Genomic DNA, 27,225 nt, shown 5'->3' with positions numbered 1-27,225 from the left:
TAATAAATTAACATTTGTTTTTTCCTGCCAGAAAAAAATTCTCTTTCCCAACTGAACCTTTCTTTTCATGACTCCACTATGAATCCTTTACAAAATTTCCATAGAATATCCTCAATTATTGACCATGCCTATATTCAGTGCCCTAGTGTAGTCAGCAGGATTTTGGCTCACAAACACATAACACATAATAAATGTGTTATGTTACATAGCAAAATAAATAAAGAAATAATATGTAGACATCATTAATAAAGCTAACACACTGACCTTAAAATAGGGAAAATTATCTTGGTTGATTAAGGGTCAATGTCATCCCATGGACCCTTAAAAGCAGAAGAGGAGGGTTGCCTGGTGGCTCAGTCAGTTGAGCATCCAACTTCAGCTCAGGTCATGATCTCACAGCTTGTGAGTTGAGCCCCACATTGTGCTCTGTGCTAACAGCTTGGAGCCTGGAACTTGCTTTGGATTCTGTGTCTCCCTCTCTCTCTGCCCCTAACCCACTCGCATTCTGTCTCTGTCTCTCTCAAAAATAAACATCAAAAAAATTTTTTTTTGAAAATCAGAAGAGGAAAGCAAGAGTCAGAGATGTGGAAAAAGCAGAAGGAGAAATGAGTCTGAAGAAGTCAGAGATTCAAACCATGAGGATTCAACTACGTATTGCTAGCTTTGAAGATGGAGAAAGGAAGCCATAAACCATAAAAGCTGACCTTTTCCCAGACAACAATCATGAATTAAATGGGTTTTAGTCCTACAATAATATGGATATTAATTCTGTCACAGTGGATTCTTCCCCACAGCATCCAAATAATAGCTCAGGCTGACTGAAACCTTGATTTTTGCCTTTATGGGTCCTGGTACATAGAAATAAGCTGAGCCTATAGGACTTCTGATCTACAGAACTGTGAGGTAATAAATTTGTGTTGCTATAAGCAGTCTGTGGTGATTTGTTAGGACAAAAAACTAATACACTCTATGGGGTCTAATCAACCAACGGTCATTTACTGATCAACTACTATAACTCTTAATAATACTAGTTGAACTTTAAGGAGTATACTTTACTCACAGAGACTACTGAATGAGACTCATGACAAGTGCTTCAGTTTTTTGCACCAAAGAAGTTCCAACTCTCTAATTTCCTGAAATAAATTGAAGTTAAGCGGATAACCACATTTCTCTAGATATGTACGATAAAAAGCTGTGAAGTGTCTGATATTTTACCCTGCTTCCAAGCTGACTAGTTTGCCACAGTTGGATGGATGCTGGCAGAATACACAGATTCTATCTCTTTGGTTAGAAACACTGGATAGGGTTGGTTGTTTTTGTTTTTGTTTTTGTTTTACAGCAATAGCAGTAGCCACAGTCCCATTTCTCACAGGGTCATGTGAAGCAGGAGAAGTGGTGTTTTTCATCTGGGGATTGTATTACAGGAGAAGAACATCAAGTTTAGGAAATCTGATTCTTTTTAGGCAGTATTGCTTGAATACTGTCCCAGAGAGAGAAACTATATTTATTACACTGCATAGTACACACACCTACTCTTTGCCCCATAGGAAGACAGTATCTCTATCTTCCAAAGCTGTCTTCTTACAAACATTGTTGGAAAGATAGTCTAAATAAAAAAGACCGTCCCCCCCAATTTGCACAGTTTTCTAGGTCAGCACCTTTGTCCCCATCCTTCAGTGACTTTGTATAACAATTTTGTAACACAGATTGTTTTGTCACATTCTGCATTTTAACCTCAGAAACCCCAATCTTCTAAATGACTCTTTTATTTGCATAAATTAAGATCCTCTGTATATGCTGTAAATTTATGCATATATGTCATGTATCCATCATTACAATGTCCAACAGAATAGTTTCACTGTTCCCCAAATTCCCTGTGCCTCACTATTCACCCCCCTCCCCATTTCCCTCAGCCCCTGAAAACTCGTATTTTAAAATACATATATAGTTTTATCTTTTCCAGAATGTCCTATAATTAGAATCCTACCATATGTAGCTTTTTCAGACTAGCCACTTTACCAAGAAATATGCATTTGAGATTCACCCATTTTGTGTGTGTGTGTGTGTGTGTGTGTGTGTGTGTGTGTGTGTATTGATAGCTTATTTCTATCACTGAGTAACAGTTTGTTGTATGGATATGCCACAATTTCTCTATCCATGCACCTACTGAAGGACTCCTTGTTTGCTTTCAATTTTGGTAGTTTTAAATAAAACTGCTATAAACATTCACATGAAGGTTTTCCTGTGAATGTACATTTTCAAATAAATTGGATAAGAACCTAGCTGTATAATTGCCAGGTCAAATGGTAAGACTATATTTAGCTTTGAAAGAAACTGCCGAAATATCTTCCAGAGTGACTGAACCAGTTTGCACCTTCCACCAGGAATGAATGAAGTTTCTTGTTACATTGCTTCTTTACCTGCAACTGGTATGGTCAGGGTTTTTTTGTTTTTGTTTTCTGTTTTTGTTTTTTTGTTTTTTTGTTTTTTTGGATTCTAGCCATTCCAATAGGTTAGATTAATAGGTTACATCATTGTGTTAATTTTCATTTCCTAATGGCAAATGATGTTGAGCATATTTCATATGCTTATTTTCCTTTCTCTATATTCTTCAGTAAAATCTTAGTTCAGATCTTTTGCCAGTTTTTAAGTTGGGTTGTTCTCTTATTATTGAATTTAAAATTCTACGTTTTGGAAACTAGTGCATTATCATTTATGTGTTTTGCAAATATTTTCTCCAAGTCTGTTGGTCGACTTTAATTCTCTTTAATTCTCTTAACTTCTTTAACAAAGTGGAAGTTTTAGTTTTAATAAAGTCCAACTTACTTTTTTCTTTCATGGGCCATACTTATTTAAGAACTCCTTACCAAATCCAAGGTCACATAAACTTTCCCCTATGTTTTCTTTTAGAAGTTTTATAGTTTTCATTTTACGCTTACATCTGTAGTCCATTTTGAGTAAATTTGTGAGAAAGATGTAAAATCTGTGTGTAGATTTTTTTTTTGCATGTAAATGCATATGGATGCCCAATTGTTCTAGCACCACTTGTTCAAAGACCGTTCTTTCTCCATTAAATTTCATTGCCTCCTTTATCAAAAGTCAGCTGACAAGGTCTATTTCTGGTTCTCAGCTCTGTGCCATTAGACGATGTGTCTATTCTTTCACCAGCACCATGTTTTCTTGCTTACTGTAGTTTCATAATCTTGAAACTTTCTATTTCAAAGTTCCTGTATTTTCAAGTTCAAAATCCAACTTTGTTCTTCCATATTGTACTGGCTATTAAAAGACTTTTGCCTTTCCATATAAACTTTAGAAACATTTGTCAATATTTTCAAATTGCTTACTAGGATTTTGAATATGATTCCTGTGAATATATAGATCATTATGGTAAGAACTGACATCTTAATAATGTTGTTTTCCAATCTATGCATGTGGAGTATCTCTTTATATATTTAGATTTACTTTGGTTTCTTTAATAAGTTTTGAAGTTTCCCACATATAGATTCAGCAAATATGTTGTACTTTTATATCTAAGTGTTTCATTTGTTGGTGTTATGGTAAATGGTATTTTTAAAATTCTAATTTCAATTATTTAATGCTGGTATATAGAAAAATGATTGACTTACATACTTTTGCTTATTCATTACAAAATTTATTCTTGAGACTTTAATTTTCTCCATAGTCAAGGCACATGTGATAAATACAGTTTTATTTCTTCTATAAAATTTTCATTTTTTTGTCATTGCATCACCCAGGACTTGCAGTGTAATTTTGAATAGTAGTCAGAGGACATCTTGTCTTCTTACCATAGAGGCAAAATATCTCATTTCTTACTATTAAATGTAACATTAGCTGTAGACATTTTAGTAGATGTTCTTTATCACATTGAGGAAGTTCTTCTGTATATCTATTTTTCTGAAGGCATTAGTCCTGAAAGGATTTAGAGTTTGGTCAAATTAATTTTCCTGTATCAATTGATATGATCATGTAATTTTTCTTTAACTTATTGATGTAGAAAATTACATTGTTTTTTTAATTTTTTTTAATTTTTTTAAAGTTTATTTATTTTTGAGACAGAGAGAGACAGTGCATGAAAAGGGGAGGGGCAGAGAGAGAGGGAGACACAGAATCTGAAACAGGCTGCAGGCTCTGAGCGGTCAGCACAGAGCCCGACGCGGGGCTCGACCTCACAGACCGTGGGATCATGACCTGAGCCAAAGTCAGATGCTTAACCGACCAAATCAATTACATTGATTTTTTTTTTTTAATGAGTTAGCTTTGCATACCTGGAATTTATAGTATGTAATTGTTCATAGTGTATAATTCGTTTTAAACATTGTTGGATTTGATTTGCTAATATTTTGAAAAATCTTTCATCTATATAAGATATGGTCTTGCTTTAAGATCTGGTCTGTACTTTATTTTGAAAGTAAGGTAATGTTGGCCTCATAGAATAAGTTAGAAAGTGTTTCTTCTGTTTCTATTTTTTTTTTTCTTTTTTGGAAGACACTGTGCAGGATTGGAATAATTTCTTCTTTAGGTGTTTAGGAAAATTCACCAGTGAAGTCATCTGAACCTTGAACTTTCTCTCTCAGGAGTATTAAACATTGACTCAATTAAAATATATATGTATATGGATATGTATTTTTTTATTGAGTAAATTTTGGTAGTATGTCTTTCAGGAAAGCAGTCTATTTCATTTATGAATATAATGCTGTAAATTTTCCTTTAGGTTCTATTTTTACCATATTCCTTCAATTTTAGTAAGTTGGATTTTATTTGAATCTCATTGAAGATTTTTTTTTTCTCATTACCAATATTTTAAAATTACTCTTGATTTCCCTATGGATCTCTGGGTTATATACAAGTGTTTGTTGTTGTTTTTTTTTTTATCTCCAGATATTTGGGGATTTTCCAGTCATCTTTCTTTAATAATTTCTGCTTTAATCCCATTGTGGTCTGAGAACCTATTTTGTATGGTTGATATCATTTAATTTAGGATGTGATTTATAATACAGATTGTGGTCCAGCCTGGTGATTACTCCAGGTCAGCTTAAGAACATGATTTAAAAAAAAAAGAAAGAACATGTATTTTGTTGTTGTTAGAAAAACTGTTTTATAAATGTCAATTAGATCATGTTGATTTATAGTCTTGTTCAATCAACTATATCCTTACTGACTTCCTGCCTGCTTGATATAACAATTACTGAAAGAGGTGTGTTGAAGTCCCAAGTATGATAATATGACAGGGAAAGATAGGATAAAATAGGCAGAGAGGGAAAAGTTAGGACCTGAGGACTCTGGGTTAGAAAAACACTTATTTTAAAGCAATGCTGGGAGTATCTAACCAGGAGCAAGCTCCCTCAGGCATAAGGTTTTCCTTAAGAATGTAACAGATACCATCTACTCCCCTTCACCTTTCCCTCAGGAATTTGACAAACAAAAGACCTGACCAAAAATAAGTAGACCATAAAACATATGACCCACAAGGAACCTATGGCTGTATACCACCCCTCATACGATGGAAACAAGCCAATCAAAAAGGAATGAATGACTAAGCACTTAGGGTTACCTAGGGTAGAACCTAAGAAAGAACAGAGGGGAAGGAAAAGGGCTGACTACAATCCTATAAAACAAAGTCTCTTGCCTATAGTTGCGGATATTCACTTTTGAATGCCCCGTCTCTGTAAAGAGAGCCTTCATACTATTCTTACTTTCTGATCTTATACTCTAATGTACTTTTGCCTGCTGCTAATTTTCTTCCATGTCCACCTCTTCAATCTCCCAAGTGGTGAGACAGTGAACCCTGAGTATTGAAGTAAAGAGTCCTGCAACAGATTTGTCTATTTCTCTTTCAGTTCTATTAGTTTTTGTTTCATGTGTTCGAAAGGTATTTGATAATGGAGTATTCTCAATTTCTCCCTGTTAACCTTTGTGACATTGGTCTGTCTACAGTCTGTAATTTATCCACAGTCTATAATGAGCCAATACATTGTTACTATTATTATCTTCAAAGTTTTAGAACAATTAAAAGTAGAAAAATATAAAATGCTTTGTTTTCACAGCCTGTTGTGCTAGGGATTAAAGAAAAGAGATGTAATATAAGGTTAAGGACTTGAGGGGAGCAGGTAAAAAATTCTTAGAATTTCAAGTATGAAATTTTCTCAATTATGAGATTCAAGATTTATTGAATGTTCCTTGAAGTGATAGAAAATTGTTTATCAAAGGACAATAAATTTTCTTCAATTTATTTTTGGATAGATTCTGTTTTAATAGTTGCAAAGAATACATTTATGGGAAATTAACTGGGTAATGTCTAGTAAAGTGATCAATAGAGTATATATACATATCCTTTTGTATATATACACATATATGCATGTGTGTATTTAAGATATTACACTGATTATATATATATATATAAATGTTATATCTACACTAATTATATACATACAATTATATACACTATATAGTGTATTATATATTGTATATTATATATAATTATACAATATTATATTGTATATATAGTATATATAAATATACTATATAATTGTATATATATTGTATATAATTATATACAATATATATACAATATATATAATTATATACAATATATATACAATTATATAGTATAATTATATATACTAATTATATATATATATATATATATATATATATATATATAATTAGTGTAGACATAGATACAAATTTTAAAGGCTAAGATTCTTCCTTAGCATTTCAACGTAGTAAGTACTATGAAGTGTCCTTGTGTATAAGTAATTAGTTTTGTTATTTCAGTGAACAGGTTTTAAGATTTTACACTAATACTTTATTAGAATTTTTTTATTCTAGAAACTTAAATGCAACATGTATAAAGAACAGGCAATTATGACTGCTGTGTCTATGGCAGTTACTGTCATTAATTCTTGATGAGCATGTAATTAAGCGATGTCATCACTGTATTAATCAGAAATAAGTCTAGATGTTTCAACATTTGGAAAACACACACACACACACACACACACACACACACACACACACACACACAAATAGGAGCATAAAGTTCACTTCCTGGTGCTGACTTGCTGCCAGATATTTGGCAAGTGTCATCTTGCAGAGTTAAGACCTCAAGAGCACAAGACGTTAAAGAGCTTTTCTACTCAGCACACTGGAAAGCATAATTATTACCAAACCTTTGCTATTAAAACATCATCAAATTATGTTTATAGAATATAATTCACTGAGAACTTCATAGCTGTTTCCCAACAAAAAGCCTGACGGTATTAGTGCACAGGGAATGCAAGTATTGACTTCTTCAAACTAATAAAAAGCCGATGTAATAAATTATGGCTACAGAGTGAACAAAATAACCCTTACTGGCCATATGATGTTAATGTAGCCATAAAAGATTTCCTCCCAACTCAGCAGTAGATGCTGAACCACATCCATGAGGAAAATACAACACAGGAATTCCTTTATTGAATAAAATAGAACAAAAACAGAAATACATGAAAACTATTTTCCCCATATGTTTTTGGTTATTTAGAATTTGTACAAATGTTTTAATAAATAAGTTTCTTGAAAAATACTAAAAAATGACTAATTGATAATATCTTTTCTATGTCAATCACTGCACATGCTGTTGACTTGTTTGATCACCACAGCAAACCTTTAAGGAGTGTATAAATAACCTTCTCCATATTTCTGAAGATGTGAAAACTGAGGCTTAGAGCAAATAAATCACTTGTTGAAAGTTCTAATGCTGCCAGTGAAAAATCCGGGTTTGCCTTATCATATTCTTGGTTTTGTTAATGTATTGTTGTTTTCCTGTTATTGTTATTGGACATTGTCTTAGAATATTTCATCATTGGACTTATTTGGCAATAAATCATTTACCCACTTTTTTCTTGTGAAAAATCCATTGTTGAAGTATAGTTGACATACATTGTCATATTAGTTTCAGGAGTATAGCATAGTGATTCTGCAATTGTATATTTTACTCAATACTCACCACAATAAACATAAGATACCACCTGCCACCTACAACATTATTAAAATATTATTGACTATATTCCCTATGCTATACTTTTAATCTCAGTGACTTAATTCTTTTATACCTGGAAATTTTTACCTCTTAATCCTCTTTCATATGGCATTCATCTTTCTCCATCTGATTATTTCACTCAGCATAATAGGCCCATACATGGAGTCACAAATGGCAAGATTTTTTTCTTTGTAATGGTTGAACAATATTCTGGTGTGTGTGTATATATACACACACCACTTTATCCTTTAACTGTCAATGCATACTTGGATTGCTTCCGTATCTTGGCGATTGTAAATAATCCTGCAGTAAACACAGGGGTGTATATATATATATATATCTTTTTGAATGAGTGTCTTTGTTTTTTTTGGGTCAAAATAAATGGTAGTGGAATTCCTAGATCATGCGATACTTTTATTTTTAATTTTTTAGGAACCTCCATGCTGTTTTTCAGAGGGTCTGTACCAATTTACATCCCTACCAGTAGTGCACAAGGAATGTTCTTTCTCCACATTCTTACCAGTACTTGCTATTTCTTATCTTTTTGATACTAGACATTCTGACTGATGTCAGATGATATCTGATTTTGTGGTTTTGATTTGGATTCCCCTCATGATTAGTGATGGTGAACATATTTTCATGTGTCTATTGGCCATCTATTCTTTGGAAAAATGTCTATTCAATTCATCTGCCCATTTTTTTAATTGGATTGTCTTTTTCTGATATTGAGTTGTATAAATCTCTTATATATTTTTAATATTAACCCCTTAAAGATATATATTTTGTGAATATCTTTTTGTTGAACAAAAAGGAGGTTGCTTTTTTGTTTTGTTGATTGTTTCCTTCACTGCACGAAAGCTTTAATTTTGGTACAGTCCCCAAAATTTATTTTTGATTTTGTTTCCTTTGCTTGAGGAGACCTATTCACAAATATATTGCTAAGGCTGAGGTCTGAGAGATTACTGCCTGTTTGCTTTCAGGAGTTTTATGGCTTCAAGTCTTAGACTTAGGTTGTCAATCCATTTTGAGTTTATTTTTGTATATGGTATAAGAAAGTGGTCCAGTTTCGTTCTTTTGCATGTAGCTGTCCAATTTTCCCAGCACCATTTATTGAAAAGACTATTTTTACCGCATTGTATATACCTCGCCTCCTTTATCACAGGTTAATTGACCATATATGTGCGTATTTAGTTTGGGCTCTCTATTCTGTTTCACTGATCTATGTGTCTATGTTTGTGCCAGTTCTCTTACCTGTTTGAACTAAGTGATAGACACAAAGTTTGTAGAAAATTGATACATTTAGTCTACAAACTTCTTAGCTTTGTGTTCCATTTTCATCTACCACAGGTAGAGAAGGAATAAAATAAGCTACTAATTTAGGCTAAATCATGTTTGCCAAAAGATACCTGTTTGAAAACATTGAGGGAATATGTACCTTGGTAGAAAATGAGCACATCTTCTGAGCATTTATAAACTGTTTGATCAAAGAAAGATACACTGGAATTTGCTAGACATGTAGCCTACTTACTGACTATAGACTTGTTTGAGATTGAGATATGTAGGGGAGAAAATCCCTGGGTTCAATTACAGTTAACAATTATACATCTTATTCGTTGTCTCTCCAGTCTAAGATATAAAAGATGGGTATTGCCTAAGAGGTAGTTCCTTGTCAAAGTTGGAAGACTTTGTTCATGTAATTCTCTCTCATTATTGCCCATCTGGTTTTTCCAGGGTTTTATTTTCTTACTTTTAAGGGAGATATAACTGACATATAACAGTGTTTAAGATGTACAACATACTGATTTGATATACATTTATATCACGATATGATTGCCATCGTAGTGTTAGCGAACATCTTTGTTGCGTGATATAATTACCGTTTCTTCTAGCAGTGGGAACAAATAAGGCCTAGTCTCCTAGCAAGTTTAATGTTTGTAATACAGTTTTGTTGTCTATAGTCACTGTACTGTGTATTAGCTCTCCAGGCCTTGTTCTCTAATAGTTATAAGTATGAAATGTTCAATTTTTAACCCAGTAAGAGATTCTGAAGTTTCAATCCAAAAAGAAATAATTTTAGCAATAATTAGACAGAGTTTTATCTTTAATATACAAGAAAATCTGTATAACGGTGTCATTAACTGTTCAAAATCTGTATTGAAAATTATGAAGAAAAGAATTAGATAAGAATTAAGTAAATGTTTGCTTACTACTGTTTAATGTTTGTGTAATTTCTATAGTGTCAGTAATAAAACATTACAAAACATAGGGGCAAATAATTTTAGAGATTTAGACCTTATTTAATAAATTATTCAATTATTATGTATATTATGAAAATATTTTATGTACCAGTGGAGAAGTAATATTTAATATGTACCTTTTTATCATTTAAAAAAGTTTAATTCCAGTGTAGCTAACATACAGTGTTGTTAGTCTCAGGTGTGCAATATAGTGATTCAGCGATTCCATAGATCACTCAGTGCTCATCAAGATAAGTGTACTCTTAATCCCCTTTACTTATTTCACCCATCCTCTGACAACTGTCTATTTGTTCTGTTGGGATAATAGTGTACTTTTTGGTTTGTCTCTTCCCCCCCCCCTTATTTATTTCGTTTCTTAAATTCCACATATGAGTAAAATCATACAGTTTGTCGTCTTTGACTGACATTTAGCTTAGCATTAGACTCTCTAGATCGATTTATGTTGTTGCAGATAGCAAGATTTCATTATTTTTTATGAGTGAATAATCTTCTTTATCCGTTCATTTATCAGTGGACACTGAGGCTACTTCCATAATTTGGTTCTTATAAATAACGCTGCAATAAAACATTAGGGTGCATATATTACTTTGAATTAGTGTTTTTGTATTCTTTTAGTAAATACCCAGTAGCGGGATTCCTCCATAAATGGTAGTTTTACTTCTAATTTTTTGAGGAATCTCCATACCATCTTCCACAGTGGCTGCACTAGTCTGCATTTTATGATGAGTAATATTAAGCCATTCAATGCATTTTAGTTAAATATCCACTCAACCTCCATAATTTCCTTTGAAGTTTTTTTTTTTATTTTTTTTTATTTTTTTTTAACTTTCTATTTATTTTTGAGACAGGGAGAGACAGAGCATGAATGGGGGAGGGTCAGAGAGAGAGGGAGACACAGAATCTGAAACAGGCTCCAGGTTCTGAGCAGTAAGCACAGAGCCCAACGCGGGGCTTGAACTCACGAACAGTGAGATGGTGACCTAAGCCGAAGTCGGACGCTTAACCGACTGAGCCACTCAGGCGCCCCTCCTTTGAAGTTTTATCATTTAGATGTTACTTCCATATTGCGTGCAGTCTACAAATACTGTGCAAGCAAAGTTATGGAGAGAAAACATGTAAGAATATCAATAAACTAGTGTTGGTATAACCTCTCACATTTTGCTTGATTCAAAGAACAAACAGAAAATTGTTATTGATCTCTCACCTTGAATACCTACAAGCAATATTTAATCCTGATTTAATTAATTATATAGAAATAATACTTTATAACATTTTTTTGTTGTTAACCCCAAAATTATAATATACTATAATGAAAAATAATTGTTTCAGTAGTGAATGTGTGCCCTTCCTTTAAGCTATCACCTGAAATTAAAACAAAGTAATGTAATTGAGAAATTGAAATTTCCCTGTTGATACACCAAAGCCAAATTTTCAGAACACTGACCTTTGTTTTAAAGTATTAAATCTTGAATAGCAATTATAATTCTTAATGAAATTTAGATGATGGATTTTACTTTTATTTCTGGGTGTTACTTGTTAGCAAGTGGAAAAATAGGAGAAAAGCCTTGAAATATATGAAATATTTAAAAAAGCATATTTCCCAAATTATTCCAAATGAAACCTCAAAATTGGTAATCTGGAATATTCTATACATATTTTTCTTTTCAAATGATATTGGGGCCTCTATCCATATGGGCTGAGTCTTTCACTAAATATTGTCATGACATAAGTATAGCATATACCATGTAAGCTTACGGAATTATTACAATTTCGATTGATATTAATGTTTACAAAAATATATTTTCAAACATATTTTGAAAACCATATAAATCAATAAGCTATGTGATACTTTAAAAGCTGTTGAGATTTAGATTTTCAGAGTTATAAAACAAAACAGGAAGGAAATACTACCTTGGGGATCTAGTTAGGCAATTTGAATGAAGAGTTAAAGGTACAATGAAGCTGAAATAGATCACCTAGATTGTCAGCACTGAAATTCTCCCATATTATGATATTGTCAGAGGAATGCAAGTTGAAGCAAATGAAGACATAAAAATTACACTGCAGTATCTGGGATTGTAGAGACAATATACAAATCATAAGAAAAAATGTGTTATTGAAAGCACATTGTTTGGGAAGGGAGAAAGATGGTGTAGGAGGTTGCTGGGCTCACCTCATCCCACTGATCGCTTAGATTCTACCCACATCTGCTTAGGAACCCAGAAAACTGTCAGAAAACTAGCAGAACGGACTCTCCAGAGCCAAGTGTAGACAACAGGCCCCCAGAAGAGGGTAGGAAGGGTAGAGAGGCAGTGCGTGCTACACAGACTGGCAGGAAGGAGCCAGAGGGGTGGAGGGGCAGCCGGCCAGGCAAGGCAGAGCCCCCGAAGCCAGGCTTGTAAAAGCAGAGGGGCCGGATTCCATGAGTTCTGACAGCAAGCAGGACTTAACATATGGAATGTTATAAGTCAACAGCTCTGCTTGGAGAGCGGGAGGGAGAAGGGACAATGGGAGGGAGAGGTGTTGAGCCCCGGAAGACAGAACTCAGCTTAGTGAGGAACAAAGGTGCTGGCAAGCACCATCTCCCTCTCCCATCCCCAGCCAAAAACCCAAAGGGAACCAGTTCCTGTCACCGAATTTGCTTGCACCCCACAAACACCCAACGCTGTTCTTCTGTAGATCCATCCTTCTGACGGGTATGCCTCCCTCCAGGTGCTGCAGGCCCCTCCTGCAGGGGACCATCAAAGGCAAAGCAAGCTAAGCCTGCCCCTCCTGCCCCTGTGCACCTTGCAGATCCACCCTGTCAAATACTCTAATACTCTATTGGCCAGATCCCATCAAAGCAGCACCACAAGCCTGGCAGTGTGCAAGAAGCCCTGACAGGGGCCACACCATTCCACAGTGAGTCCTGCCCCTGGGAGAGGGGAAGATAAGGTACACACCAGTCTGACTGTGGCCCCAGAGGTGGGCTGGGGGAAGACATCAGGTCTGACAGCGGCCCTGTCCCCCAACACAAGTTTCTCCAAAGAGCACAGGAGAAGTGCCCTGCAGTTCCCCTGGGACTATCCAAAATGATGAAACTGAAGAATTCTCCTCAAAAGAAACTCCAGGAAGTAGTGACAGCTAACGAATTGATCAAAACCGATTTAAGCAAAATAATGGAACAAGAATTTAGAATCATAGTCATAAAATTAACTGCTGGGCTTGAAAAAAGCATAGAGGACAGCAGAGAATCTATTGCTACAGAGATCAAGAGACTAAGAAATAGTCATGAGCTAAAAAATGCTATAAATGGGGTGCAAAATAAAATGGAGGCAGCCATAGCATGGATTGAAGAGGTGGAGGAGAGAATAGGTGAATTAGAAGATAAAATTATGGAAAAAGAGGAAGCTGAGAAAAAGAAAAAAATCCAGGAGTATGAGGGGAGAATTAGAGAACTAAGTGATGCAATCAAACGCAACAATGTCCATATTCTAGGAATTCCAGAAGAAGAGACAGAAAAGGGCTGAAGGTGTACTTGAACATATCATAGCTGAGAACTTCCCTGATCTGGGAAGGAAACAGGCATTGAAATCCAAGAGGCGCAGAGAGCTCCCTTCAGTGTAACTTGAATCCATCTTCTGCAGGACATATCATAGTGAAACTGGCATAATACAAGGATAAAAAGAGAATTCTGAAAGCAGCTAGGGATAAACAGGCCCTAACATACCAAGGTAGACTCATAAGGGTAGTAGCAGACCTATCTACTAAAACTTGGCAGACCATAAAGGAATCGCAGGAAATCTTCAATGTGATGAACAGAAAAAAACATGCAGCCGAGAATCCTCTATCCAGCAAGTCTGTCATTCAGAATAGAAGGAGAGATAAAGGTCTTCCCAAACAAACAAAAACTGAAGGAATTCATCACCACTAAACCAGCCCTACAAGAGATCCTAAGGGGAATCCTGTGAGACAAAGTACCAGAGACATCGCTACAAGCATGAAACCTACAGACATCACCATGACTCTAAACCCATATCTTTCTATAATAACACTGAATGTAAATGGACTAAATGCTCCAACCTAAAGACATAGGGTATCAGAAGGGATAAAAAAAAAAAAAAACAAGACCCATCTATTTGCTGTCTACAAGAGACTCATTTTAGACCTGAGGACACCTTCAGATTGAAAGTGAGGGGATAGGGAGCTATCTATCATGCTATGGGAAGTCAAAAGAAAGCTGGAGTTGCCATAGTTACATCAGACAAACTAGACTTTAAAAGCTGTAACAAGAGATGAAGAAGGGCATTATATAATAATTACAGGGTCTATCCATCAGGAAGAGCTAACAATTATAAATGTCTATGCACCAAATATGGGTGCCCCCAACTGCATAAAAAAATTAATCACAAACATAAGCATCCTTATTGATAAGAATGTGGTAATTGCAGGGGACTTAAATACCTCACTTACAATGGATAGCTCATCTAGACACAAAATCAATAAAGAAACAAGGGCCCTGAAGGATATATTGGATCAGATGGACTTGACAGATATATTTAGAACTCTGCATCCCAAAGTAACAGAATATACTTTTTTTCTCAAGTGCACATGGAAAATTCTCCAAGATAGATCACATACTGGGTAACAAAACAGCGCTTTGTAAGTATAAAAGAATTGAGATCATAGCATGCACACTTTCAGACCACAATCCTATGAAACTTGATATCAACCACAGGAAAAAGTCTGCAAAACCTCCAAAAGTGTGGAGGTTAAAGAACACCCTACTAAAGAATGAATCGGTCAACCGGACAGTTAGAGAAGAACTTTAAAAATATATGGAAACAAATGAAAATGAAAATACAACAATCCAAATGCTTTGGGATGCAGCAAAGGCATTCCTGAGAGGAAAATACATTGCAATCCAGGCCTATCTCAAGAAACAAGAAAAATCCCAAATAGAAAATTTAACAGCTCACCAAAAAGGAACTAGAAGGAGAACAGCAAAGACACCCCAAACCCAGCAGAAGAAGAGAAATAATAAAGATCAGAGCAGAAATAAACAATATAGAATCTAAACAAAGAAACAAACAAAAAACAGTTAAGCAGATCAACGAAACCAAGAGTTGGTTTTTTGAAAACAAAAACAAAACTGATAAACTTCTAGCCAGGCTTCTCAAAAAGAAAAGGGAGAGGACCCAACTAGATAAAATCGTGAATGAAAATGGAATTATTACAACTAATCCCTCAGAAATACAAGCAATTATCAGGGAATACTATGAAAAGTTATATGGCAACTGGACAGCCTGGAACAAATGGACAAATTCCTAAGCACCCACACACTTCCAAAACTCAAATAGGAAGATGCAGAGAATTTGAACAAACCCATAACTAGTGAAAAATTGAATCAGTTATCAAAAATTTCCCAACAAATAAGAGTCCAGGACCATATGGCTTCCCTAAGGAATTCTACCAGACATTTAAAACAGAAATAATACCTATCCTTCTCAAGCTGTTCCAAAAAATAGAAAAGGAAGGAAAACTTCCAGATTGATTCTATGAAGCCAGCATTACTTTGATTCCCAAACCAGACAGAGACCCAGAAAAAAGAAAGAGCTACAGGCCAATATTCCTCATGAATATGGATGCAAAAATTCTCAACAAATTATTAAGAAATTGAATTCAACAGGGGTGCCTGGGTGGCGCAGTCGGTTAAGCGTCCGACTTCAGCCGGGTCACGATCTCGCGGTCTGTGAGTTCGAGCCCCATGTCAGGCTCTGGGCTGATGGCTCGGAGCCTGGAGCCTGTTTCTGATTCTGTGTCTCCCTCTCTCTCTGCTCCTCCCCCGTTCATGCTCTGTCTCTCTCTGTCCCAAAAATAAATAAAAAAAAAAAAAAAAAAAAAAATTGAATTCAACAGCATATAAAAAGAATAATTCACCATGATCAAGTGGGATGCACTCCGGGGATGCAGGGCTGATTGAACATTCACAAATCAATAAATGTGATATATCACTTTAAGAAAGGAAAAGATAAGAACCATATGATCCTGTCAATCAGTGCATAAAATGCATTTGACAAAATTCAGCATCCTTTCTTAATAAAAACCCTCGAGAAAGTCGGGATAGAGGGAACATACTTAAACATCATAAAAGCCATTTATGAAAAACCCACGGCTAATATCATCCTCAATGGGGAAAAACTGAGAGCTTTCCCCCTGAGATTAGGAACACAACAGGGATGTCCACTCTCACCACTGTTGTTTAACATAGTGTTGGAAGTTCTAGCATCAGTAATCAGACAACAAAAGGAAATTAAAAGCATCAAAATGGCAAAGATGAAGACAAGCTTTCACTCTTTGCAGATGACATGATATTACACATGGAAAACCCAATGGACTCCACCAAAAGTCTGCTAGAACTGATACATGAATTCAGAAAAGTGACAGGATAAAAAATTAATGTGCAGAAATCAGTTGCATTCTTATACACTAATAACAAAGCAACAGAAAAACAAAGAAAGTGATCCCATTCACAATTGCACCAAGAATCATAAAATACCTGGGAATAAACCTAACCAAAGATGTAAAAGATCTGTATGCTGAAAACTATAGAAAACTTATGAAGGAAATTGAAGAAGATACAAAGAAATGGAAAAACATTTGGTGTTCATGGATCAGAAGAATAAATATTGTTAAAATGTCAATACTACTGAAAGCTATCCACATATTCGATGCAATCCCAATGAAAATTGCACGAACATTCTTCTTGAAGCTAGAACAAGCAATCCTAAAATTTGTATGGAACTACCAAAGACCCCGAATAGCCAAAGTAATATTGAAGAAGAAGACCAAAGCAGGAGGCATCACAATCCCAGACTTTAGCCTCTACTACAAAGCTGTCATCATCAATACAGCATGGCATTGGCACAAAAACAGGCACATAGACCAATGGAATAGAATAGAGACTCTAGAATTGGACCCTCAAAAGTATGGCCAACTCATCTTTGACAAAGCAGGAAAGAACATCCAATGGAAAAAAGACAGTCTCTTTAGCAAATGGTGCTGGGAGAACTGGACAGCAATATTCAGAAGAATGAACTAGACCACTTTCTTACACCATTCACAAAAATAAACTCCAAATGGATGAAGGACGTGAATGTGAGACAGGAAACCATCAAAACCCTAGAGGAGAAAGCAGGAAAAAACCTCTCAGACCTCAGCCGCAGCAATTTCTTACTTGACACATCCCCAAAGGCAAGGGAATTAAAAGCAAAAATGAACTACTGGGACCTCATGAAGAAAGAAAGCTTCTGCACTGCGAAGGAAACAATCAACAAAACTAAAAGGCAACCAACAGAATGGGAAAAGATATTTGCAAACGACATATCAAAGGGCTAGTATTCAAAATCTATAAAGAACTCACCAAACTCCACACTCAAAAAACAAATAATTCAGTGAAGACATGGGCAGAAGACATGAATAGACACTTCTCTAAAGAAGACATCCGGATGGCAACAGGCACATGAAAAGATGCTCAACGTCGCTCTTCATCAGGGAAATACAAATGAAAATCACACTGAGCTATCACCTCACGCAAGTCAGAGTGGCTAAAATGAACAAATCAGGAGACTATAGATGCTGGAGAGGATGTGGAGAAACGTGAAACCTCTTGCACTGTTGGTGGGAATGCAAACTGGTGCAGCCACACTGGAAAACAGTGTGGTTGTTCCTCAAAAAATTAAAAATAGATCTACCCTATGACCCAACAATAGCACTGCTAGGAGTCTACCCAAGGGATACAGGAGTGCTGATGCATAGGGGCACTTGTACCCCAATGTTTATAGCAGCACTTTCAACAATATCCAAATCATGGAAAGAGCGTAAATGTCCATCAACTGATGAATGGATAAACAAGTTGTGGTTTATATATACAATGGAGTACTACTTGGCAGTGATAAAGAATGAAATATGGTCTTTTGTAGCAAAGTAGATGGAATTGGCAAGTGTTATGCTCAGTGAAATAAGTCATACAGAGAAAGACAGATCCCATGTTTTCACTCTTAGGTGGATCCTGAGAAACTTAACAGAAGACAATGGGGGAGGGGAAGAAAAAAAAAAAAGTTAGAGAGGGACGGAGCCAAAGCATAAGAGACTCTTAAAACCTGAGAGTAAACTGAGGGTTGATGGGGGGTGGGAGGGAAGGGAGGGTGGATAATGGGCATTGAGGAGGATACCTGTTGGGATGAGCACTGGGTGTTGTATGGAAACCAATTTGACAATAAATTTCATATTAGAAAAAAAGAAAGCACATTGTTTTGGAAATCTAAAAAACAATGTATTTATTACTAGCTATGCCACCTTATAGTTTTGGATGTCATTTCCTCACTTATATACACATGGATTAGAATTTATTATCTCAGATTAGAAGCACCATTAAGAGGTAAAAGCACCATTAAGAAATGAAAGGTAAAACATCTACCTTGGGACGGGATTTGTAGGTGTGTACATGTGTACACATATACTTAAGTGAAATTTTTCAAGTTTTATTACATATACAAACACTTTTTAAACATGGCTTCCTTTAGATCTTAATACATTTAAAATAGATTCTTTAAAGTCTTGAAAAGTATAACATCTGGGCCTCCTTGGGGACAGTTCAATTGGTTACTTTCCTTCCTGTATATAGACAATATATTCTGTTTCTTTGCCTGACTCATAATTTTTTTTGTTAAGAGCTCGGCATCTCTAATATCATAATGTGACCATGCTGGAAATAAGATTCTTCCCCAGGATTTGTTGTTGCTTTTTGTCTTATGCCATTTCTGAACTAACTTTACAATGTATGTTCTTTGTATGTGTAGCCACTGAGGTCTCTGCTCCATTAGCTAAATGGTCAGCTCTTCACTGTATAGAGATTTTCTTACAAGCCTGGAACCAAAAAAATTTCCCAGTCTTGGCAAGGTTTCTATGGATGTGTTGGGGGTACACTTTTCAGACTCAGGCAAGTAGTTTACAACTCTGCCTTCCTCTTTGATTCCTGCCTGCAGACGGCCTCAAAGTTAGCCAGAGGTCTTAGTTTAGCATTGTCTTATGTCTTTCCTGAGCATGTCCCAAACCCTGGGCATGCATACAGCCTTCTAGATTCCCAAGGATATGATGTCTTAGAACTCTTATTCTCCCACAGCATCTCATTCCCTCAGGTCTCCTAAGCTTTTTGGTTAATCTATTGTTTGCCCAAATTTCTACCCATTACCTCAGTAACTGAAACATCTACCCGCAGATGCTTTTAACAAATGCCTCCAGATAATGGTTTTAGTGCAGGTTGAGTTCTGAATCAGGGAAGATAAAGATAAGTTTTTTGACTGAATTTTCCTAGGAGTCACCAGATAGATTGAAATAAGGATATTTATCTGGAAAGAAGATTAATTGTTTCTTCCATTACTGGTAGCAGAAGTGTTTTATTACTTTCACCTGTACCACTGGGCTGGGAAGTGGGGGAAGGGACTAGTGTACATTATAATGGCAACAAGACTTAGAATTCTTACAGATTTCCAGCCATTTTTCCTGAACAAGAATTTCCATAATTGCTGCAAGCTTTTGGTTATTTTCCAGAGTTCCAAAACATTGGACTCTGAGAAGTTTTATAATTTTGGTTATTGCTTCTATAGAGGGACATAAATTTGCATTTCCTTATTCTGCCATAATCACTGACATCCCCCATTTTGATTTTTTTCTTCTATTTGCTCATTTTTAAATATATCTCAAAGTTTGCCCAGAGAAGTTGTATGCAATGTTTTTTGTCCTCATTGAATTTTTAATCACTGGATTAAAGCTTTTCTCAAATAACTTGTTTATTTGAGAATATTATTTTAGCTTAAAAATTTTTAAGTTTGTTTATTTTTTGAGAGAGACAGACAGCGTGAGTATGGGAGGGGCAGAGAGAGAGAGAGAAAGTATCCTCAGCACGCTCTGTACTGTCAGCACAGAACCCCATGTGGGCTCAGTCTCACAACCATGAGATCATAACCTGAGCTGAAATCAAGAGTAGATACCCAATCAACTGAGCTATCCAAGTGCCATGATTTTAACTTATTTCTTAATAACTTTTCATGTGCATCTGTCCTAACTCAGTTTCTAATGCCTAGCAATTTTCCATTTGATGCAGAAGTATTGAATGATGTGTGATAGTAACACTCTCATAATTTCATAGTAGAGTTTTAACATGAAGATTTTTTTCAGAATTTCTATAAAATCCATCCCATTTCTTTTAAATTCACCAGTGAACCTGTATTCTACTTAGTATGGAGTTAACACAACTTCACCAAGGTGCACTATATTTCTACCTATAATCATTGACCCAATCATTATTTAATGCTTTTTTGTTGTTGTTTAATTTGCCACGTGTTAAATAATGAATGAAATAAAAGAGGCAGGGGTATGTTACTGACAAAGGAAAAATTCTCTGTTAACCCAAAAAGCAATACAGAAGAATATCAACTAATTTGATTTTTTTATCTCTCATTTTGTTTTTTTTTCCTTTTCTCTTTTTGTAACCTCTATTTCATTAAGAACAGGATTGTGCCCTCAGTTATAATATTCCATCCAGTTCTATATTTTTGTGAATTTTGCATGAATTTCCTAAAGATCTTTTAACTAGTTTCAGACATAATATATTGTTTTCTATGAATGTTTAGATATTTTAGGAAGGAGTTAAAGAGCCTGTTAACCATATGAAATTTCCTACCAAGTTTTAAGATGGAAAGTAGCTTGGCAAATCTGTAATCAATACAGAATTTGAAATAGGGAAAAAGCACCAGGAAAACAACTTGGTAGGAAATCATGGTAGCTTGTTTGAAAGAAGATGGTAAGGATGATATCCTTTAGAGACCAGGATCCTAGAACACACGTGAGACAAAACTTAGGGATGTACTGACTTACATGATTATTTGCTGATTAATTGTAAGTCGAAAGATGGATGAGCCAAGGCTAGTATCACAATTTATATTTTGATTTTTATAAATAGCATTTTTATTAGTCAAGGGAGGAAATAAGAAATGAGCAACATATTTGAATGGTATAGGAGGAAAATGGTGATTTTCTTTTGGAACATAAGCCAGCAGAAATAGCCCATATTTAGAGACAGATGTGTAGTAGTTGAGGTAATGGTGGAGGGATATGGTTTACTGATGGAGGAGGGGAAAGTGCTTCCTAATGTAGGTCACACTTTTAACATATCTAACATCTAATTACCAATCTCCTTCGTATATGTCGCCCTAATTTTTTTCTTTTTGTTAAATTGTAACTCCATTCTCCTAGTTAATGTGGCCACATATATGAACGTATCCATGATTTTTTTTTTCTTTTCTCTCATATTCCAGAACCAATCTGTTAGGAAATCGTGTCAGTGTAACTGTTTACTATCCTGCTCCCGTCATTCTGTCCCTTGGCAACATTATTCTCACTAGGATTATTATATCAACATTTTAACTAATTTTCCTAAAAGCGTATTTACCCTCTTTCAAACTAGACTTTTCTCAACATAGTACCTCGACAATAACACCTTACTACTCTGTACATAATCCAACAACTCACATTTCATTGTATAAAACATTACCTACAAGACACCTTAGGAAGCATTGGCAGGCATCAGGCTATGTTGCTAATCTTATTTCCCTCTATCACCTTCACTCATACTGGCCCACCCACATTGTTGTCCTTGCTGCTGCTTTAATAAACAATTTTTTTTTTAATTTTTAATGTTTATTTAGTTTTGAGAGAGAGAGAGAGAGAGAGAGACAGAGACAGAGACAGACCATGAACTGGGGAGGGGCAGAGAGACAGTGGGGGACACAGAATCTGAAGTGGGCTCCAGGCTCTGAGCATTTCAGCATAGAGCCCAACACGGGGCTCAAACCCACAAACCATGAGATCATGACCTGAGCTGAAGTGGGCCGCCCAACCAACTGAGCCACCCAGATGCCCCATTACTGTGTTAATATATAGCTGTGTTCTGCATTTTTGTTCTCTGCACTCGAAAATGTCTTCCCCTAGATTTCTACATTGCTCAGTCCCTTTCATCTTTCAAGTTTTTAGCCAAATGTCATATATTCACATTTAAGTTTGCATTTTCTTACATATATTCATAATCTCTAACTTTCTTCTCTCTCTTATTCAATGGTACTTCTCAGCATCTTGACTCTATCAGTTCAGGAGGCCATAAGTCCAAAATCAAGGTGTTGGCTGAATTGCTTCCCTCAGGAGTCTCTAAGGGAGAATCCGTTCCTTACTCCTATCTTCTGATGGCTGCTAATGATCTTTTGGAATTCCTTAGCTTGGGACTCCATAACTTCAATCTCTGCTTCTGTGTTCACATGGCCTTTCTTCAGTATTTCTTTGTCTTTTCCTTTTCTTATAAAGACAACTGTCATTACTATCATTGCATTAGCACCTCTGCCCCCAATCCGTCATGACCTCATCTCATGATTCTTAAGTTAATTAAATATGCAAAGACTATTTTTCCAAATAATGTACATTTATTGGTAACAGGGATTAGGATTTGGACATAACTTTTGAAGGGCTATAAATCAACCTATTATGTTAAATTAGTATAAGTTAATTATTATGTATTTATTCTCAGCCTCCCCCAACTGGAATGTCAAGTCCATGACAAAGATTAAATATATTATTTATATATGCCTTGACCAATTTCTGGCACACAGTGGGAGCTTAATAAATATATGTTCAATAAATTCGAAGATAAAATATGGACAAGAACTAGAAGTTACCAATATCATTGGAACCAAAATTTAAAAAAAATAAAAAAGGAAAGGAGAATTTGGAAAAGAAGTCAAACTTATGTGAAAATATGCAAAAAAAAAAAAAAAAAAAAGAGTAGGGCCCCTGAAGTCAAGAGTGTGTTTGCATAATTAGGGAGTGGTTGCTAATGTCAAATGTCAAGTTGAAAGAAGCATGGAAAGAGCCCTCCCAGTGATTTGAATATTTGAGTTGTGTGGTACTTATAAAGATTTTCATAGCACGTGGAAATATGTCCAAATCTAAGAAAGATTTGTACTCTAGAATCTTAGTGGCTGTATTATAGCTCATTAAAAATGACAAGATGATAAACATCAAGAAGGAAATCTCTGTCACTGATTCAAAGTCTTTGACTTTGTTTTTTGGCACTATGCTTCTGAAATCTCTTACCTCTTGCACGTGTTGAATTTTCAGTCTACTACACTGTACATGTTTTGATGTTTGATGAATAATGGGACTTATCAATATGTGTATTGTTTCCAGACTATTCCTTTAAACTGGACTCAAGTTTTCATCCTTACTAGTTATATTCTACTAATTCTAGCTCATTCATCCTGTTGTGATCATTTATATAACATTTTTTTCCATTGACATTATCCAAGCAGCAGAATTTAAAAATAACTCAAAAACTTAAATTCAGCCAATTCTTAATAGAAGCATAAGTTATTTATAGTATGTAAATACTATAAATATTTCAAAATGAAATATTCACTTCAAAATGAAAAGTAAATATAGATGTATGTTTTTCATTAAATCATTACAAGGGCTATTTAAATATTGAGCAATAGTGCAACATGACCATAGGTATCATTTGCCATTATATGTTTGCTTTTCTAGTGAAGAGAAACACTGCAAAATAATATAAGCAGTTCAGCTTTGACTGCAATGGAGATGAGTTTATTATGTGCAAATATTTCAAGTATGTTACCTTAAAAGTTTTTCTGATTATTATAACTTAACTTTAAATATACCCATTATACGTAGTTTGCATAACTCACATTTTACCTAGTATAACTTAACAAATGTAAAATTATCTAAAATTTGAAAATAGTTTTACCCAATAATAAGTAGAGATTATATATTTAGAAAAGCAAATTAAAAAAAAAAAGCAGGGTGCACCTGGGTGGGTCAGTTGATTAACCATCCTACTTCAGCTCACGTCATGATCTCACATTTCCGGGTTCAAGCCCTGCATCAGGCTCTGTGCTGACAGCTCAGAGCCTGGAGCTGGCTTTGGATTCTGTGTCTGCCTCTGGCTCTGCCCCTCCCCAACTTGCTCTCTGTTTCTGTCTCTCTCTCAAAAATAAATAAACATTAAAAAGAAAAAAAAAGAAAGAAAAGAAAATTGCTTTATTTATCATTATAATGATTTGGTCCTAAAAGCAATTAATCTAGAAATCTATGATTTTTCTTTCTTTTCCTCCTCAATTCAGATTCTATAACTCTTCAGGAAATATTCCAATCTTTGTATGAAAATGTAGGTAGAAGTTGTTTTGTACTATCCTATTGGTCTAGAGAACTCCTAATCAGATACTGAAGGACAAAGTCACTATAAAAGAGAAAAGCAATTAAAATAATATAAGAGTTAAAAAATTGCTTCAGTCGCTTGTTGATTTAAGTCAATATAATTTTACTGTAGGATTTGGAATTTGATTAGAGGGGACATAATTCTTATTTAATTATGAATGCCTTGGTAGAAAAGAGAAAGGAACTCAAAAACTGAGGGCAGTAAAAGGTTGAACTTCCAAACTCAGTCAAAGCGGAGAGAGAAGTGTATTATTGAAAAAAAGTGAACTGTAACAAAATGTTCTTCAAGCAGACAGATAAGAGACAGGAGGAAGTTAGGAAACTTACCATGGACACAAACAAACCTCAACTAAATTAATATAAAATTTAAAATTAATAATTAATAATTATTATAAATTAGTAATTACTAATTTATAATTTATAGAACCATCCAAAAATGACTTAAAATAGAAAAAGTAATACACAAATGATCAGAATACAATATACTAGTTTTTTTTTTCATTCTATAACTTTATTGGTCTGGGATAAAACTAATACCAACAGTACTATCATAAGATAGTTTTGATATCATATCATAAGTTTTGATATTTGTACAAATATTTTTCTGGGTATCTTTCTGAATATCAATATTGTAAATCTATTATCTTTTATTTATTTACACTCAGTTTGTTCCAGAAATGACTGGAGAGGGAGTTAATACCATTTATATATTATAATTTTCTTTAAACAAAGTGTTACTATATTCCATTAACCTTCTGGTAGATCAGCATATCATTATAGAAATAAGCTGCCAATATTAAATCCATGAATACTAAGATTCTATTGTGTTTGGTTCAAAATGTGATCTTTTTGGTTCAAAATGTGATCTTAGTGCCTAACTTACATATAGATTTCTGGCTTATAGTTCATCTACCCTTAAAGCTGACAATTCATAAGTATGAGAAGAAGCTAAAAACCATGAGTTCACCAATAATTAAATAAATTTGGATAAGATAAAACCAGGGTAGTTTAGGAAAGCTGTAATTCATTCAACGAAAGAACACTAATTCAGCAGTTACTTTATGTGCAGTCAGACACTAAAGGATACAATTAAACAAGGTCTAGGGAAAGATTCAATAATGTGAGTAGAGAAATTAAAAACAATGAGGAAAAAGTACTATGATAAAGAAATATAGTCTTAAGGAAACCCATTGAAAAACCTCCTTACCTGGATTTAAGTTAGGTGGTGGTCAATAAGAATGTCCATGAGAAATTTTATATAAATGAGACCTGAAGAGTCCAGTCATGTAAATGAGTAGGAGAATCATCTCTGTAGAGACAAAGAAAACATTATATGGAGAAATCTGGATGCTAGAAACGCATGTAGATTAAGTAAATGAAAACATTTAGTATGTGACAGTATGCTCACTTAGAGCTACATGAGAAAGGAAATAGAAGTCATCTGGAGCCCCCTGTTAACGAGGTTGGATCATCTGAGGGCAAAGATGGGTGAAGCAGTAAAGTAACTTGATCAGATTTTAGATTCAGTAAGATTATTCTGGTACCAAATTCATATGGTAGTCAATAAGTTTAATTTTTGTTTCCTCCAAAAATTAGAAAGTCAAAGATAAAATATGTTCCCAAATGATTTGATACATAGAGCAGAAACACTGAAGTGGAGGTCTGAAGATAAAGAGTAAGGCCAAATTCTGCTATTGACTAATTGTGTGGGTTTAACTAAGTTATCTTTTATTATTTTTGAGAGAGAGAGCGTGCATGAGCATGAGTGGGGGAAGAGCAGAAAGAGAGGGAGAGAGAGAATGTTAAGCGGGCTCCACACCCAGGATGAGATCTCACAATCATGAGATCATGACCTGAGCTGAAATCAAGACCTGGATGCTTAACCAACTGAGCCACTCAGGTGTCCCATTAACCAAGTTATTTATTATCTTTTTAAATGTAATTCCACAAACTAAAAATATAAAAAATTTAATAACCTCATTCACAAAGTGGTTTTAAATAACAAGACCTTGAATGTGTTTTGAAAATAATTAACAAAATACTGACTATTTTTAGGAATATTTTTATGAATAAAATATCTAAAATACCTTTCAAAAATGATGAGTAGTCTGTTAAAACTGAAAAGCTATAAATCTAAGAAAAAGGAAAATATTTTTACACTTATGAATAAAAGTTCTTTGAAATAAAGGTATATGAATAAAAGTTCTTTGAAATAAATATATATAAATATATATAAATAAATAAATATATATAAATATATATGTATTTGAAATAAATATATATAAATGAATAAATATATATAAATAAATATATATAAATATATATAAATGCGTGCGCTCTCTCTCAAAAATAATATATATATATAAATATACATATAAATATATATAAATAAAATAAATATATATAAATTTGTAAATCATAATACACAGGTTAGAACCCACCTATTATGTAAAATGTAACTATTGGCAGTTTTCACTTATTGATAATTTTGTATAACTTATTGAAACTAGCGGGCCCCCAATTATAGTTTTGCAGCTATTACACCAAGCATTTGGTTATAATGACATTTATGTAAAAAAAAAATAGGTTATAATGAGATTAGTACCT

Source organism: Panthera leo, chromosome B1 (genome assembly GCF_018350215.1).
Source record: "Panthera leo isolate Ple1 chromosome B1, P.leo_Ple1_pat1.1, whole genome shotgun sequence".
NCBI classification, from domain to species: domain Eukaryota; kingdom Metazoa; phylum Chordata; class Mammalia; order Carnivora; family Felidae; genus Panthera; species Panthera leo.
This window is presented reverse-complemented; position numbering follows the sequence as displayed.